Below are 19,683 nucleotides of genomic sequence, written 5' to 3' on the forward strand. Positions count from 1 at the left end.
ACACATTTACACCGTCTTTGTTTTAAAGCCCTTCTGCCGCGGTCACGTCCGCTCGTAGAAAAGTCCACTTGTGCCACATTTCGATTAAGAACTGAGAGGTTTGCTCAGCTTTTCTAAACTGTGACTGTTTTCTGGACTGTTATGAAACTATAAGGCATGATTTCTTCATGTTTTAAAAAAAAGGGGGTAGGTCAGTTTGGAGGGAACTCTTCCCGTGGGTGTTTATCGGGCTCTCACAGAGTTAGGACAGTGATGTTTGCATCACTGATGTTTGGTATCATGTGGGTCCATATCTAAATATTTAGATGACCAAGCTTTTGTTATGTTTTGTACATCAGAACAGAGCTTTCCTAAAAGGCCTAAAAATATATAGGGCGCATTAGTGTGGTCAGGATAGCACTTTTGGACCTGAGTGGCTCCACAGCTCACGCTGAGTTGAGCTAAGTGCAACGTTGCCACTCCTGCTGTTCCTCGCAAACACATACACTACCAAATGAAGCACAGGCAGACTCCCCAAGCAGCAGAGCGCGTGGTTTGAGCCCAAAGGCGAACCTATAACTGCCTCCGGGTCTGGAACTTTTTCCACACGGGAGCGGCCTTCATGTCAGTGTAAAGTGCACCAAACTGGTTACTGGTTAATAACTCTTTGTATGGTTCAGATGAGCTCATAAATGCAACTGGAGCTGGTTCACTCCATTAACAAAAATTAAAGAGTCAGCCAAACTATATAGCCTTAAGTTCCTCTTTAAAAGTTACACGACTATGTAATCCCCGTGTGTGGATTATATATGCTTGGGGCTGTGTGATCTGTAGGAAACTGATTAAGAAATAGGGCCAAATTCTGATGTGTAAGAAAATAATCTAAAGTTAAGAATCTTTTTGTAGATTATTATTGATGCATAATTTGAGAAATAGCTGGTGGTGGTTGAGCTTACGACAGATGGAGGCTGGAAAATGGAAATTGGGACGATGCATGAATGATCTGGTCCTTAAAAGCCACGAGGAATGACTGAAAAACAGCAAGTTTAAAAAAATACAAGAAAAGAAACAGAAAGCCCCAAAAAACAGACGTGCAGACCATTACATGAGATTGAGAAGAAGAAGAAAGGACGTGATTAAAAGTAGATGAAACAAAGCACTCAGTTAACATAGCACTGTTTACTGACCACACCGGCGCTGCACAGGACAGAAAGCAATAAGTGGTTTTCAGTACTTCCACTGTGATGATGCAGGAAATTTTCTTTTCCTCTTTTCCTCATTTTCAAGTTTTAATCTGTAGAGCCATTGGAAGGACCATGAATCTAAGCTGTGTTTACATACACTTTTTAACTACTAAAAGCTGCATAGCTTTTAACAGACACACCCGATGCATGTACTCAGATGGAAACCTTTTTCCATGAAAAGATTTTCCTCCCATGATCTAACAGCTAACATTTTTCCTGCTTCATGCGTCATTTCTAGTGGCCACGCGGACATCATCACAGCCTACCGAGGTCAAAGTTCAATTTTGTTGAAAGGAGTGACAGGAGAGTTTTGCAGAAAGTAAAAGCTTTAATGATTCTTGAAAGGTGCTGATTTTGAGTTTATGTTCAACTCCAATCTTTAACATAACCAGCCCATACCACTACCTCTCCTCAACGTTGCTGGCATCTGATTTGAATTGAGCTCTGTGCCCATTACTAATCCAGCCACAGGCTCATTCATCGAGTCCATCTAGAGTCATTCTCATCTCATGAGTCCATAAAACTTTTGAAAAGTCTGTCTTCAGATATTTCTTAGCCCAGTCTTGGTGTTTCAGCTTATGTATCTTGTTCAGTCATGGACGGGTTTCAGTCTTCCTTACCTTGGCCATATCGCTGAGTACTGAACAAAACATTTGATAGTTAAATGGCCTGTATTTGCATAGCGCTGTACTAGTCCCTAAGGACCCCAAAGTGCTTTACACATCCAGTCATCCACCAATTCACACACACATTCACACACTGGTGATGGCAAGCTACATTGTTGTATGATCACACCCCAATCTTTACAACTTCAAGAGTGCTGCATTCCTCTAAAAGTCCATATTTGCCTACACAGAGTTCTTTTTTTTTTGGGCCCATTTTGCCAGAGAAAAAGAAGCAACCTAATAATTACTGACACCGTGAAATAGGGTGTTGTTCTCCATAGGCCACACCCTCCACCATTGCACAAGTACACATCACGTAATATCCAGTAAGTGTTCAATTTTTACAGGGCAAGGAGCTGAAAAATATGCATGAAAATGATGATATGATCAAAACACTCACTTGCCTAATCATTGTGCACACAGTGTACTGCTCCCGGTGCAGGAGGTTGCTTCCCACTTCTTGCATGAACTGACAGAATCACATGTGAGACTGCATTGCACGACGATTAGCCTGGTTCATATACAGCAATGAATAGTTAAGGACATTAGCTGTACAGCTGAGAAATGCCGTAAAAAAGTACCAAGTCAAAACATTTGCCCGTTTTTTTTGTTTTGTTTTGTTTTTACTTTTTCAGCTTCAAAATTGCTCATAGTTCAGCTGTCCTTTGCAATCTGTTGCTATCTGGGTAACTTTGGTTAATGAGACCAGTGAGCTAATGGAAAACATGACCTAACATAAGGTTTCCTTGTCTAAAAACTCATTTTAACAATATGAACATGTCAGTGCTCATTTCAGAGGGTCTTGTTGCAATACTCCGGTGGAAACCCTGACTTTAGCAGTTAAATGAAGAGTAAAGGCAAAAAGGTCGAGCCACCATGGCATTCGTGTACATGCAGACTAGTATCCTGGTTGTGATATGCTGGATAGAAATCAGGATACTGATAGTGGTGCATGTAAGCTTACTCATGGAGGAAAAAAAGTCTTTGACTGTTTTGTCAGCTTCTCCTTTTGAGCACAAGAATGGACTTTGGAGTTCAGAGTCAGCCTGATCATAAACTCGGCCAAGACATCCATAAAATCGGACTTCTATCAGCCTTTAAGCAGTATGGCAGTCTTAAACATGCGACAAGACAGATGGCATTTGGCAGGTGAGCTGATGTCTGTAGCCACTTTGACACACACACACACACACACACACACACACACACACACACACACACACACACACACACACACACACACACACACACACACACACAGGGAAAGCAGGCTGTTTGTCCTATCACTGGTAATTGCTTTACTTGCTTGCCATAAAAGCAATAAAGCCTTATCTCTAGGCAAATACGACTGACCCATTAGTGCAAAGGAGCACTGTAAATATCGCCCAATTATCAATAATCCAGCAGGGTGGCGTCTCACCTGCACTTGTTTCCTTCTATGTCATCATAAAACTAAGCTATGGCAACTAATAGCTGCTGGATAAGGTAGTTGTGCATTCCTTTCCTCTTGGAGTTCCTCTTTAAGGGGAGGAAAAACCAGAAATCACATGTGGTATGAAATATGATGTTTAGTTATAAATGCTCCTTCTGCTCTTGAACCCCCCCCCCACCACCACCACCACCACCACCAGCACCAGGCTGACTGGACGGTGCACGGCTCAAAGGGATATCGGGTTTCTGTTTGTGTCGCTTCCATTGTGTCGGACACAGGACGGTCGTGCAATTGCTCTGGAACAATACACAGCAGAGCTGTATGTTTAGAGCACACAGCCGAGTTGCAGTTGACTGAGGTCGTGAACGAGCCTGTTCACAAAGAAACAACAGCAACAAAAAAAAAACCCTACAGTAAAGTGCTGACTCTGGAGTGCCATCTCATCTAATGCAATCATAATGTTTTCTCTCCAAAGAACCCTGCTGTTGCTACACTTGTAAAACTCCCCTCATTATTGTTAGACTTGGTCTGGGCTTTGGGGTTTTCTAACTGGAAATTGATACGTCGCTGTCCTTTTGAAAACAGCTCCGCTGGATTTAGGTTCAAAATTCCCCCCCCCCCCCCGGTTCAGCAGAATACACACAACTGGTGGATTCAGGTATTGTTTTATTATAAATTCAATGAGAATTATTTAATATTAAGTGAAAAGAAGCTTTCGGGAAACATTAGCAAGCTGTGTGGCAGGTCAATACCACACAGCAACAGCTTGAAATGTTTCAAGGAAGTAAAAAAAAGAAAAGGGAAACTCACTCAATCCAGGTACTTGCACAAATATTATCATACTCTAATAAGCATCCACAGACTGGAAGTGATGGGGGATAATTTGTGCTGGAATGGAAGTGGGAACTTTCCTCCACTGTATGGAAAAGTTCAAGGAATGAGTTATGAAAGACTTGGGTGGGTGCTTTGGTTCTGCAAAGGCTTTGACTGCTCATTTGTAATTATTAGAGTGACACATCTCAAATACTGAGAATATATATGAGCTGCCATTGTTTTTAATAAATGGCAGGGAAAAAAAGGTTTAAAGTCCAGGATTATTAACTTTGGACAAATCCAGTGGCTGAGACAGCATCCTATACGTCTATGCTCGGATGATTGAAAGGTCATTCCTAGGTGCCTGATTACATTTGAACCCTTTTAGCATATGGTTATGTTTTTTATTCTGCATCATACTCAGTGTGATTCGCTGCCCTAGAAGAAGAATTGCAATAATCGTGTTGCAGTTGTGTTTGTTGCTAAATTCTAAACTATTAACAGAACTGCAGGTTCAGATTCGACTGATCAGCTGGAGGATCAATATGCTTTAATCCAGCCATTTTCTCATTGGTCGGCCCATCTTCAGTGTAACTTTAATTAAAAAAAATTTTAAAGTAAGATAACCTCTTATTTTTCCTTTGGTGGCAGGTAGTGAATCAATGATTAAGATCCAACAATCATCTATATGACTCTATGATTCTGCATAGTTGCTACTTTACAGACTTTAATGCTAAAATGTTTTGACTACATATAACTTAAGCTGATTGTTATTTTCTCTTACCTTAAAGGTTAAAGTTTAAACTTTATTTTTCTATACTCTATTTATTTCATATCACATATTCTTAATTCTTAATTAAGTCTTTTGAGATATTATAAAATGTTTAACCTATTAACAGTTTGATATTGTCTGCTGTAAATTAACTATTGAGTAACCAGGTTAGAATTATTTCAAATGATGAAAACACCACTGTTTTATGTTTGTCTTTATAATTCTTGTAAGCTATGAAATCTAGCAAGTAGACAGCACTGGCTGATTTGGTTAATCCACAAGCATGCAAGTTATTGTGATCATTTAGGCCATGTCATGTTAAGTGGCATGGTGGTGTGGTTGTTAGTGCCTCACAGTAAGGTCCACAGTTCAAATTAAGGCTCGGACCTCACTGTATGAAGCTTGCGAGTACTTCCTGTGTGAATGGCTGTCTCTGCGCAAGCCTTGAATTGCATCTTTAGCAGTGGATGCACTGAGCAATCCTTTATGGAAGGGAACACATTGAATTTTATTCCACAATTTAAAGCTGGAGATCGTTCACAAAAAGAAATAATAAGCATAAATCATCAGTGATGTAAATGTTAAAATTTTCATTTCTTCTCCTTGCTGTCGTTGTTTTTATATCCTGCATAAAATAACTTAGAAGTATTAGGATCTCAAATTTTATTTAGTCAGTCAAGATTCATGTGAACAACACCTAACGTCTCATTATCAGGTAGTCAGATTGCTTAGGATGTAAGAATAGGCTGAGAAAGTAAAATAGTCTTTGCACTTTTTATAACTTGTTCAACCACTGAATGACACACTAGGCTTTATACTTACTAACAGTAATTACATTAATTCTCTTTTAAATCTTTTTCATATGATTCTCTAAAGTTCTGGCTCTCAGTTTGTTCCTTGCTGCGTCAACTCCCATCCAACAGGCAGAAACAAACTTGCTGCAATTATTATTGAGCCATTTCTGCACTCCACCTTCTCATAAACGCGCTGTAAACAGAAATACCCACAACATGTGATCAAAACCTCTACCAATCTACAACTAATTACAAAACTCTAAGCATATAGAAGTAAATATTTCTAAGCATAAATGACAATCAACAATACAAATCTAACAACATGCACATCAGCTCTTTTACCATCACATCCTTTACACGCATGGTTTTTCCTTGACACATTGCTCTTGTGTATTTCTGAGGTCCGTCTCGAGCTCGCAGCAGCACCGTGGATTTTTTTCTCTTTTTTTCCAGTAGATGTTGGAGCATGGTTTAATTGCTGCATGATTCATGCTTGTTCTGCATTCCCAGGGCTGTGTATTAAATGCTTCATTAGATGGGCCAAGTGAACATTAGTTTCCAAAATCCCCCCCCCCACACACACACACACACACACAGGCACCAGAGTTGAGGGTGTGATGCCTGCATCTGGCTACGTGCCCACCTGCGTCACACGGGCAGTCAAAGTGCAAGCAGAAAAACCCGTTTAAATATTTATTCCTTTGTTTAATTTTAGGAAAGCTAAGCTGTGATATCCTCGGGAAGTACCATCCCCGGATTCTCCTCCGGCGCTTCCAACCACAGCCGTACTCATGCTCCACTTATTTTGCGCAGAGCGGTGTTGAGCAACCGTCAGCAGTAATTTTGATTAATTATGCTTCCCTCGTGTTAGAGCTAATCACTGTTTGTAACATCTCTTTGCCAGCTGTGACATGCACAAATACAATTCACGGTTCACACGTAATGAAGAAAAGCAACTGTTGCGTGAGATATCACAGTGCTACAAAGCAAATGCTTCTTCTCTACTGCAGCATCCTCCTTTAAGCCAGCTGATTCGGGATATAAAGTACATGTTGGGAAACTTTCTGGAATTATTTCTGGGTATAAATTAAGAAAGGGTAAGCAAAGCTGAAAAAGAAATTACATATTTACTGCGCCTGGGCAGCACTGTTGGTGGCCTTGAAGCTGTGATGCCTAATTACACTTTATTTGCTCTCTGTAATATACAATAAAGAGGATAACTCGACCCACCCTGAAATAGTGCTGAGGAAACAGTGAGACTAAACACACTTTTCCCCTTACACGTTAATAGCTGAATATGCATTTTCAAGGTGACCATTACAAAAGCCTAACATAGCCATGCAAGTCCTTTTGTGAGAGCCATGTAAGCTTGTAATGAGATGTTTTATTGGCCTACAGTGGAGCAGAGTGTAAACTCAACACCTTGTGTAATTCAGCTTTCATTCAACCACAGAGTTGAGCAAGATGCTCCTAGTTTAGCTGTAAGTTGGAGGGTTGGGGAAAGGAAAAATACATTATTCTTAGTGTGCTGGTTTGCTGGTCAGCATACCACTTTGGTTCAGACTGAAATAGCTCAACAACTATTAGATGACTTTATCACACACAGAGATTTAAAGATATATAAACATTTTGTTGAACTTGTTGACTTTCTAAAGTCCCATTAAAGTTTAAAAACTTCATACTTGACCAAATAACTGCAAACTGGTAAAAGTACCTTTTTGCCTCATTTATTTCTGTGCACTGCTGTTTGGAAGCTTTAACATGCTAAAAAAAAATATAAGCATGTGTGCAAAGACCAGAAGAAATGAATGTTCATGCATCCAAGGTATGTAGCCCTTCTGCTCACCTTCAATTCATACAAATAAACAAGTTTGAACAAGTACGCATTTAAGCTATCAATATATTAGTAATGTGTTTTTCTAATATTACGGATTTGACATCAAAATTGCATCTTTTTTTTTCTCAATAAAAAAGTCCAGTCGTGTAGCTCCTGATATTTTTATAAAGACCTCTGTATGGGCAGGTTTTCTTTCTTTCTTTCTTTTTTCTTTTAACCCTGAACAATCTCTCTCTCTCTCTCTCTCTCTCTCTCTCTCACACACACACACACACACACACACACACACACACACACACACACACACACACACACACAGCCAGCTGACTCAGGCAGACTGAGGGGCTGGGGCTGGTGGTTGTGTTGGTGCCTGGGGCCCTGGCGGGTTTGTTTGTGGTTTGTTTGCCGGGGCGGTGGGGGGTGAGAGGTTTACCCACAGCGCTCTCCCTGGCACCAGCCTGTCCCGGAGGAGAAAAAACAGCCGTTGTTCCGAGACGGATGCTGCTTCTTTGGGGATGTGGCCAGGACAGATATGTGAGTGGAATAGACCTCAGGCTAACGAGACAGTTGGTCAGTTTGCATGTTTAGTGATTAGAACAGAGACACTGAAATCAGCCCCGTGATTCCCCTTGGTGCTTCATGAGACTGTCAAACACACACTATATTAGGTGAGACTAAATAACCAAACTCAGTCAGCTTGACTGGAGCCCTTATATTGTTAAAACTATGTTGGTAGACTTTATTTAATCCAAAGAAGGCCAATGTGAAAATCTAAGTGAGTAAACACTGACAGCTCAGCAGTATAACATGTTTCCTCTCTATTTGTCCAGATGGGAAAAGTTGCTTTTAAAATATTGTAAAATCACTACTTATTTCTACAATATTCTGATGTAGTAAACTAAAACCATTTACCACAGGCTAAACATGGTTGTGTTATTAATGTGGCTGCATAACACTTTTGGTCCCTGAACCTTTTTCTTAAAATCTAACTTCAAATATGTTGTGAAATGTAATTTCACTCAGAAGTTTGTATTGCTATCATTAGGAAATGCTCTTAATTTATGATTTAAGCATTACCGCTCTGTTTTAGCAATCACTGTATCACTGTAAACCTTTTCTGTGTTGAAGCAGACCACCACACCAAGTCTTGATTTAAATTAAATCTAAAGAAAGACCACCTTCTCTACACAGCATTAATTAAAGTACTTATATTGCTTCAGCCCAACCACAGGCTGGGGTCTGGATGCAAACCATACTTGGCAACCAGGGTAACTTTTTCATAAATGCAGTGCTTAGTCAGTCATTTAGTACAGTGTTGCTCGGGATTATATCAATATGACATATTTCATGTTATGAAAAAAAGAAAAGGCTTGCTATCAGTTTTCACAGAGTTCAAAATAAATCAGACCAGAAACAAAAGAATTTCAGTCAAACACAAACAGATGCAAAAGACCTTGAGGTGACAACATGGACTTATGGAAGGCAGAGGAACATCCGGCAGCCCACAAATGGATAGCAGGGGCCAGTTATACCAGCTGGTCTGACCGAGTCTTCTACAAAGGTTTACACTAAAGACACAGGTACTAGACCAGGCATCAACTGCTCAAAAAACAGCCAAATAAAAGAAGAAAAACTTCCTGGATAAGAAAACTTAAATCCAAAAAGAAACCCTTCAAGCAGTCAAATGCTTGGTCCAGAACTGTAGCAGGAAGACTGTACATCTATCAGTTTTTCGAACAAGTAGGAACTACATGTGGGAGATGGTGACTAGAACAGTTGTGGCTGTTGCTCTGCTGGCATTTCCAGTGTGAAATTATTTCTATCACAACTGTTTACAATGGCTAACGTTACATAAAGGTTTAAGCTAACGTAAGATAGGAATTCATTGGGCTACTCAGCAACCACGCCTGTGTCCGATCTACAAAATGTAACATCCATATTCAAAATAAAGGGTTCGACACCATCATGTAATTTACAATGATGTTATAATAAAGAATTTTTTGAGCCTCTGCAAATCCACTTAAAATATTCAGTACATTAAAGTAGATATCTTGTCACCTCTCAGTCATGCTGCTGTCCGTGTCCAGCAGATTGTTTTATGTTCAGTTTTGTGTATAAAAACAAAAAAAGTTACACGGGGCAGAACATATTTATTCTGGTCTGGGATGCTTCTACGACATCCATGGATTCTAAATGTTATTATTATGATTATTATTATGTTAAAGTCAGGATAAAGGGCAAAGGAATGAATTATGTCAGTGAATGTCCTCAGTGAGATACAAGAAGTAAAAAGTTGTGTATGTGCATGTGTGTGTGTGCGTGTGTGTGTGCATGACTCCAGCTATTATCCACTCCGTCTGCCTCTGCCATGATTTGTTATTCTGTTTCCTAATAGTACCACACAGGGCTCCACAAACTGGGCTTCCTACTAATTGTCTTCCATCATGGTGAGGCCAAGAGTCAGCTTCAGTATATAAACAAGCTGTAATAATGGCTTTGAAAACACTGCAAATTACAAAATGGACTTATCACAGAGATCATATGGGGCACAGCTGAGACAGCAGTGGCGAATGCAGAGACGGAACAAAGTAAACTGAAGGAAAAGGAGGAACAAGAGATGGGGAAACAGTGAGCGCAAGCAAGGAAGTGACAGAGTGTGTAGAAATCTAGCAAAATAATAAGTAACAATTGAAGTTCAGAGGGTCCAAGATCCAGTCTTATTCAACTCTAGCCTCTGTTATAAGAACCGGGTTCATGCTAAAGTTTGGAATTCATTCTCTTTTGGCTTTGCTATGTGGCCTGACAAATCCACTTTGCACTCACAAATCAAATCACACAAGAGCCTACTGTATGTTACTTTTTCACCATCCGACAAAGTAAGCTTTCAGTTTCTTGAAGAAGTGGAAACATGAGTCATAGGTATTAACAAGGTCTTAAAGAGAAATGTCACGTGTGAAAATGAGTCGGAGAGCAGCTTAGCACAACCCAAACCATAATTGTTATGATTTATACACAAATGTGACCCAAAAACATCATTTTGAAACTTTATATTCCGAACACTAGGAATCGAGAATGTGACTGTTTTCTCAGCACTGTTACACAGAAGCTTAGGGTATGGATATTTCCATGTCACATACTCTGGATTGAAGTTGAATTTTAGACACCTAGAATAATTTTAGAGTGTAATAAATATCTGGGAACACCAGAGCACAGCATAAGTCAGCTGGCACCAGAAATGCTAAATTAGTCATCATATTCATCTAACATTTTCATCCCATGATGCAAATGCATCTACTGGTTGGTTAAGGACCTTCTAACTGTCTGTCTCCTGGAATCTCCTCCATGCTCTTGAGACTGTGCTGGGAGACACTGCAGAACTTCTGGGATGTAATGATGTGCCATCCTGGAAGATGGCACATCTTCTACCTATGCAACTTTTGTAGGGTCCAGGTATCCCTCATGATACCAAAACTAGTAAAAAAAAAAACCAAAAACATAAAAGATGAGGAGGGAAAAAATCTGAGTGGTGTTTACCTGTAAAACCATTCCTGTTTGGGGGGTTGTCTAATTGCTGCCCCTCTAGTGCAGCTGTTGTTAATTTCATTAACACCATAGCAGCTGATTCTTCTTGACATGTTCTCAGAACTTTAACCATCACACTCACCGTCTTTGGTTTGTACGGTCAGGCCTCACCTCCTTAGAAATTTCTGAGGGTTTCTGAGGCTTTCATTTTGGATAATTCCACATTTAAAAAAAATGAATCAAGAAATGTATTATTGATAGATTTATCTGTTCTGTTCAGCTCATTTTTTGTAGGTGTAGGGTGGGGAAGGGTTGATAAAATCAATCACAATAAATCAGTATTAATAGCTGAACGATTTTCTTGCAGGCTTTATTTCCACGTGACACAAAGTTCAAAGAGCTCGCCGTCCTGCCAGGTTACACAAGGGGGATCAAAGCTACTACTTAAGATTGCATGGGTGTGGACACTGAATAGTATAAATCACAGAGTTATCATTACATGCACCTGCTCTGTTGTAAACATGTCAGGCAAATCACGCCACTAATCCCTGCATTTATCACACTTCAACAGCTCTTGCATGCACTGTTTCAACATTAATGAGAAGTCCACTGATATGTTGTGGCGGTGATGGAGGATGTCAGTGAGTGCCGTTTAAATACTTTTCATTAATTTTCAGTCTTTCTTTTAGCAGTGGGCTTTATTCAGGCATCATCAGACCAAACTGAGATTTTGATCTAAGGAGCGCAAATTTTATGTAAAATGTTACAAATAATCTAATCACAGTAGCAACCCTTTCTTTCAGACAAGTAGATGTTTTTGTCATGTTTGCCTACTAATTGAGTTCCCAAAAGTATGCACATGTAATTATGATTCATTTTCTTTCTTAATCATATTTGCTCACTGGAGGAGGTTTTTGTTTTCTCCCGTTGAGCCATGTCCTGGGACTGAGCTGTGCCACTCTGTTTGAGAAGGGAAATCTTTTAATTCAGGACCACAAACTCAGTATTTACCCAGCAAAGCAACCCATTAGCCCGATGCTAATGCACGCCAGCTTTTTTTTCCTTTCGCTTTTTCTTTCGGACCGGGCAACGAACTTGCAAATGTCATATTTATATGAGTGTGTCCAGGCATTAATGGCACATTAACTCAATTCTGATCCAGAGGTTAAAGCCCACCACCCCTCCTCCTCCTGCCTTTATGGACTTGTTTACTGCCACTTATTGGACTGCTGCTTTCAAAGAGTTTTCCAGTGTCATGGGTGTTCCTGTCCTGGATGAGGTGAAATGGGTTCATGTTTTTTGCTTGTATGAAAAAACCTTTTCCAACAGAGAGAGAGAAAAAAAACAGCGGTGGAAATAATTGAAGAGACAGTATGAGAGAAGGAACAGGCAGAGAGAGGGACGACAAATAACTTACCAGGACAGACGAGAGCAGGAAAAGCTGCTTCCTTCCTCCCCTCCGCCACAATCACCAGGGGCTGCAGCTCAGAGTGCAGTCGCGGTATTTTTAGCTCTAATCTGAGGGGAAATGCCACCTCGGGGACTATAGAGGTCATTGGGGAGCAGCGAGGGAGTAGACTAGTGTTTCCTGACCCATGTGGAGCTGCACTGACAGGGACACCAAGGGCCATGCTGGACACAAGGTCCAGGTCAAAGAGCGCAAGCTTTGAGTGTGTGACCTGGGGTGTGTGTGTGTGTGATGCTGGATGCTGGTAGAGGTGATGGGGATGGGATAGGAAAGTGTAGAGCTGGACAGAGGCTCTACTGCCATATTTTCTACTTAACATTGATGTTACATCAGAGCACAACAGTACAAAGGTAAAAAAAAATAAAAATACGATGAATCAATAAATGTGAAAATATAAGTGCTGTCAAAAACTAAGTACACCCTTGTGGCAGATGTGAGAACCTCTATAAAAGCAGACATTTTGACAGTTTTCTTAATGAAAAGCCAAAATCACAGGACTGGACATCCCAGGAGATTCACCCTAAGGTCAAACTGTGTGATGCTCATAGAAACTGCAAGAAATCCAGGAGCTACATCTCAGACTCTACAGGCCTCACTAAAAGTTCATGGCAGTACAGAATGGTCAGAAAATGACCAAGTTATTTGTACAGACGCGACCAAAGTGGAGCTGTCTGCAGTTGCATGTTCAGCAAAAACAAAGCCACAGCATATCAGCACAAGCATGTCATAGTAACTGTCAAGCACGGTGGTGGAGGGGTGATGATTTGGGCTTCTTTTGCAGCCACATGACCTCTGCACCTTGTTGTCATTGAGTCAACTATGAACTCTTTGTACCAAAATATTTTAGACAAATGGGAATGTTTCCAAACACAGCAGCAAATCTAGTACAGAATGGCAGAAAACGAAAAGAATCATGTGATTTCAACTGTCCGGTTAAATTCCAGACCTCAACCGTACTGGAGTAATGGTGCTGGGAGAGCTGTGAGTAAATCAGAGCCCACACATCTCAGTGAACGTAAGCAGCATTGTAAATGAGAATGGGCAAAAATTAGTTCACAGTGATCTGAGACTGATTGTCGTACAGAAAAAGATTACTTCAAGTTACTATGTTAAAGCTACGCTTAGCTCTACAAGCTAAAAGTAATAAGAAGAAATGGATGCTGAAAATGAAACGGAAAACAAATGATTGTACTCATAAATATGTGTTGATTACTATATAATTACATCTTTCCACACATTTTCATTCTCATAAACTTAGAATTCCTCCATTAAAAATACATAGAAGTTGGTGCAAGTGTGTGAAAACCGCAATGTTTAATATACTGGCCTGAGATGTACGATGCTATTCCATCTAATTAGACCAGCCACAAATACAGGTGGTGAAAAACAGAAGTCGTAGGCATTCACATGCCACAAAGGCACACTTTCAACTTCAGACTCAAGATATGCATTACTTTTTGGGTGAATGCCAAAGGCATTCAGCCTATCCGATTGTTCAGTCTGACGTCACTAGCCGTGTCTGGACCTAAACTCCGCTGCAGGTCCATATATCAAACGATCACTATGGCATTACTGAGAGTTGAAAAACTGTCTAAAGTCTTTCATCTTTAATAAAATGATCAGCGTTCTGCTCTACCAGGTGTAACAATTGAGTTTAACATCCAGGCATCCATGAAAACGGAATTTATGACATTTAACAGAGTTAGAAGTTAGCAGGGAGTTAGCTCGCTAGCTTCTATCTAAATACAATATAGCATGTCCTGACTGCGGGGTTTTGGAAACAAATTAAAACGTACAGCTCTGTTATCACTTCCAGCATAAATGAAGACAGAAAACTAAACAGCAGTGGCGTTTGTAGGGTTACTGAAGTTTGGCTAGCTGGTATTTAATGATGTGCTACGTGACCGCTAGCGACACAGCTATGTTAGCATAATATAAACAAGCTAACTTTTTTTCCCACTCGATAAAAGTTAACCTGAGTGTTCTCGGTGGTCAGGAACAAATGTAATCGCATGGCAGGATGCTGTAAAAGGACCAAACTTCAGCCAGGAGAACAACTGAGATAATCCATCCACAATACGAGGTTAGTCATTCATATACTGCTTCATGGGATGGGCTGTAGCTACATCCTAAGGTTTTAAAAACTGAGCTTAAATAAATGATTAGCGGTAATAAAAGCCGAGGGAGGTCAACAGTGATCACTGACTGTTTTAGGAGCTTTTTGAGATCAAATAGAAGAAAATACATAACATTAAACATGTTAACAACACAAAAGCCATATTAAACGCAGGCTACTTTAGTAGGATTTGTCGCGTCATCACTGAACGACCGGTTTGAGTTCCTGTTTCTTTATTCTTTGCTACTTAACTACTCTAACTACCGTTTTTTCTCTCAATATATCTCTCTCTGGGATGAGTACCGGTTTGCCTCACTGAGATGAGCAGGCGCCCTGAGAGCAGGTGGCACAGGTTTGAATCCTACCCATGGCTGTTGGCGCATGTCTTCCCCGCTTTCTTGACACTCTTCAGTGTACCCTTTCAAATAAAGCCATCTTCAGCAGACAGTTCAGCTTCTTCACCTATTTTCAGCAGACAGTTCAGCTTCTTCAGCTGTTTTCGGCACATGATTTCCGCATTCACCTGGCATTTTCACATGATAACTTTTTCTAGTTATCATTTGCCATTGTGGTCATTTAAGAATCAGTAGCTGTTCTTGATCGGGGGTCACTCCTGTTGATTCCTACACTCGTGTGGTCACTCTCTGCATGTAACGGCTACCTTTGATTTCACTGCTGTAGGACTGACCTTGATTAATACAAGATTTCCATCTCTGACATCTTTATTTTTTCCAAGGCATCCACATGCATGCAATTATACTGTATCTATGAACACACAAGCCCACAGCTCATCAGTCTGTTACAATACAAACTGTCAGACGGGTAGATGATCTTTAATCCAGATACTGAAAATTAGAGGCAAACTCCCTGCCTGGCTCCCTCGCTTGGTCTCATTCCTTTTTCTTCCCTCTCTCCAAATGCAGAATCCCTCTCACAGATCCTCTGGTTAGAAAAATGTTTAGCGGTCGAGCCTTGCTTCCTGTAATTACTGCATTATTCCCATCCCATCTGGTGGAGAGAGACAGTAGGGCAGAGGGCGCCTGGGTTTTACTCGGTCCAACGGGGAGCTGAGCGCAGAATCCCAAACATGCATAGTGTGCATTCTGAGACACACATGCAGCCCTTATTCAGAGCCACAGCTGCAGCAAATGTCACTGCAGTTTGCTTGTTTAATGTGGGGTTCAAATGATTAAGATAGATTGATGCGAGGCCCGGCTGCAAAATGAATTTGCTACGTCTGATCTCTAAAGGATAACCATCCCACATACACACGCGTGCGTGCACACACATCCACAGTAGTCATGTCTGTGAAAATTTTAATGGAGCGGTCAATCAGAGAGAGCAAGGCAGCCTCTCTATTGAGTTAGGGCAGACATTAGCACCAGGCCTGTCTCTCGCCTTAGACTCCGTCTCCTCTCCGCGACGTTCTATCAGTAGTACAGTGCACAGCAGCCCCGTGCTGTGGCCTCCGCAGCCCAGTAGCAGCCACTGATCATAACCTAATTGGATTGATGTAACTTGTTTTCCAGCCCATTCAATCTAATTTGCCTGGAGCCAGCCGCAGAGAAATAATTGTCAATATGATCTACTCTTTTTGCCCCGTCTCGCTCTTTTTCTGCTGATTTCTCAGAGAGGAAGTGGTAGGTAGTAGGATGAGCGGCCGAAATCTGCAGGAACGCACTGCACTCAGCAGAAAGAGAAGGTGCACAGGGTGTTGGAGTTGTGCAGTAGCAGCGGAGACTGAATGGAGTAATGTGTAGTATCAGTTTTATCAGTATCTGTTACACCTAGAGTCATGCACAGGTACACTGAAATATTTTGAGACGAATGACTCCTCAGATATTTGAGAAATACTTTAAACTCTGAATTACATCCCTTCATGCACATTAATGTAGCTTTTATACGAGAGAAGCACCGAGTTTCTGACCACAACTGCTGCTGACCTCACAGTACGTTACTAAATTAGGAGTTGATAGGTTAAAGAGACATTAAGTGAGAGCAACTCTGCATCAGTGTAAACACAGACAAACCAAACCAGGAGGATTATATGACAGAGTCATTAAATGACAGCTGAGTGCTGTTTTTTATCCAAGCTCAAAAGTACCAAACACAGTCATGTTTAAACATTATTAAGCAGACATTTCATGCTCCTGTGTAAATATAAGACAATTAAGAGCACTACTACTACTTTCTACATTGTAGATACATACTGAAGACATCATATATTATGAAGCAAGATATATGCAATTATGTAAAATGGTAAATGGCCTGTATTTGTATAGCGCTTTACACTACATTCAGTCATCCACCCATTCACACACACATTTACACACTGGTGATGGCAAGCTACATTGTAGCCACAGCTGCCCTGGGGCGCACTGATGTAGCAAAGAAAAAATGAATAAATAACTCAAAATATGTCTTATATTTTTTATTCCTCAAAGTAGCCACCCTTTGCTTTGTTGACAGTGCTGCAAACCCTCGATCTTCTCTCAATGAGCTTCATGATGTAGTCACCTGAAAGGGTTTTCACTTCACAGATGTGGCTTGTCATAGTTCATTTGCGGAGTTTCTTGCCTTCTTAATGGGGTTGGGACCATTAGTTGTGTTGTGCAGAAGTCAGGTTGGTACACAACTGACAGCCCATCATTACTTTAAGAACTGAAGGTCAGTCATTCTGGAAAATTGCTAAAACTTTGAATGTGTCCCCAAGTGTATTTGCAAAAACCATCAAGCGCTATGACAAAACTGGCTCATATGAGGACCACCCTAGGAAAGGACCAAGAGTCACCTCTGTCCCTTAAGGTTAAGGCCATCTGAGTCACCAGCCTCAGAGATCACAAGTTGGCAACATCTCAGATAAGAGCCCAGATAAATGCCACACAGAGTTCTAGTAGCAGACACTTCTCTACATCAACTGTTCAGAGGAGACTACGAGAATCAGGCCTTTAGAGTCAAATAGCCGCTAAGAAACCACAACTAAGGAAAAGCAACAAGCAGAAGCAATTTGTTTGGGCCAAGAAACACAAGCAATGGACATTAGACCAGTGGAAATCTGTGCTTTGGTCTAATGAGGCTAAATTTGAGATCTTTGGTTTCACCCATCGTGTCTTTGTATGATGCAAAATAGGGACAGGGAGGATTTATTTGGTTAAATTACCTGCTCAACATGTCTTGAAGTTCTCCAGAGGCCTGGTAATGAACTAATCGTTTGATTTAGGTGTGTTGACCCAGAGTGAGATCTAAAACCTGCATCGCAGCCTGGAGTTGGACACCCCTGGCTTAAGAGATAAGGTGGGAACTGTATTTTGCCCATGTGTGGGTTACAGTCAGATTAGTAGGAAATAATTCTCCCTAAAGGGGATCCAGTCCAATGCATGTAATGTGATTTAATCTATTGTAATATGGGGGTGGAGGGGAATTAGAAAAAAATTGGGAAAATTGGAAAACACAAAAAGCTCTCTGGTATCTGTTTCCCCCAGTGACTGTTTCACTGTTCACACCTTTGTTTGCATTGTCTTGGTTTATCTTTAACTTTCAAAAAAGGGTTTGTCTTCAGCCTCGGTGTGTTACTAAACATTTTGGTAGAGAGGAATGCACAAAGGCTACTGTATATCATATATATGTATACATGGGTGTGCATACTGTACAGTGTATTATTATATCTCCCTAAAATCAGCCTCTACTTTTGCCTCTGCAAGAAAATGAGAGATTTAAAGGGACTGAGAGACTGTTTTGATATAAAAGAGCCAAGAAAGCCATCCAGTAGATAAACAATCCAAAACATCCTTAGAGTTTGTCCTCAGTCCAAATCGTTTCTTCATCCAAATCCACAGTCAAAGAAGTCTTAACATAATCACAGAGTGCTCATATAAATTAGTAAGCACTCACCCAAACTGTTAAACTCTAGTTGACATCTGCGAGCGTCATTAAATGCTCTGCATATAGACAGAGGAGCTCTTCTCCTTTTATGTGTGTTTACACAGGGTGTTAGCATGTGTACGTCTCTGTAAACAGACGTGTCTGCTTCAGTGTAAGTTCAGCCAGGTCAAGGGGTTACAGTAAAACTCACTCGTTAACTGTCAAAGATTTTCTTTTTTTTTTAAATTTCTTCCAGAGGTGTAAAATGGCAGCTGGTGGAGGTGGACAAAAGAAAGTGATCTGTGAGCACTCGAGTAACGAAGTATCACTCGCTACGGCTTTTGTGCAGACTCTCACAATGGCCTCTGTGATATGGATCCCTCTCAGACGAGCAAAGTGGCCACCTATTGTGAGAGGCGAGCACGCAGGACCCGAGACGAGCCTCTCTCCTCACTGCAGCTACAGTAATTATGATGATAATGCTTTTTTTTTTTTCCAGGATTTCAGCAAGGCTTCTCACTTTACTCAAAGGGTTTGGGATTGGGCTGGATTTAGGTCGACACGCTGGGAGGTGTTGAGATTTTAGACAAGTTTCAAAAATAAAAGCAAAAAAAATGTTTGCTTTATACTGATTTTTTTATCGCATGATGCTTTTTCATAAAACTGAATTTTGTACAGTGGTGATGATGAGTTTGCATGTGGTAATGTACTCTAATTGATTTATAAATAATAATATTTGAGCTTTTAAATGGAGCAAAGCCTACAAGGTAGTTTAAACAGAGAAATCAAGCTCTTCCTCATATTGTATATACAACACACCCTCTTGATTTTGAAATGTTATTCAGACTTAGTTTGGGGCATTTGAGCCTTTATTGTTGAATCATCTGGAAAGATAGAAGAAAAGCCCTGGAAGAGTTCAGTTGCCACTGGCCACTTGAGTTGCCTCGTGGTGTATGGATCACCTACTCAACCTGATGACCTATGCTAGCACCTGAACTTTTATCTTTATTAAAGCTACTAAACTACCCATTAGTCTTGATATGATTGTTGGGTTTTGTCTGTTTTCTTGAGGCAACTGTTGATGTGATTTGGTACTGTATTAATAAATAAATCAATAAATCCATCAGCATCATCAGTATTAGGCTATAAACAAACTACACCACAGTCACCACCACTAAGC

General features: G+C 40.6%; 1 long non-coding RNA gene across 1 annotated transcript; it reads left to right on the top strand.

Moving 5' to 3' along the window:
• The first annotated feature begins 7,938 nt into the window (after window positions 1–7,938).
• Window positions 7,939–19,403, top strand: LOC143420464 (uncharacterized). The gene is made up of 3 exons (XR_013100296.1): window positions 7,939–8,070; window positions 17,863–17,936; window positions 18,760–19,403. It is a non-coding gene; the product is annotated as an uncharacterized LOC143420464 (long non-coding RNA).
• The last annotated feature ends 280 nt before the right edge of the window (window positions 19,404–19,683 follow it).

The sequence above is a fragment of the Maylandia zebra genome, linkage group LG9 (genome assembly GCF_041146795.1).
Source record: "Maylandia zebra isolate NMK-2024a linkage group LG9, Mzebra_GT3a, whole genome shotgun sequence".
In the NCBI taxonomy this organism is placed as follows: domain Eukaryota; kingdom Metazoa; phylum Chordata; class Actinopteri; order Cichliformes; family Cichlidae; genus Maylandia; species Maylandia zebra.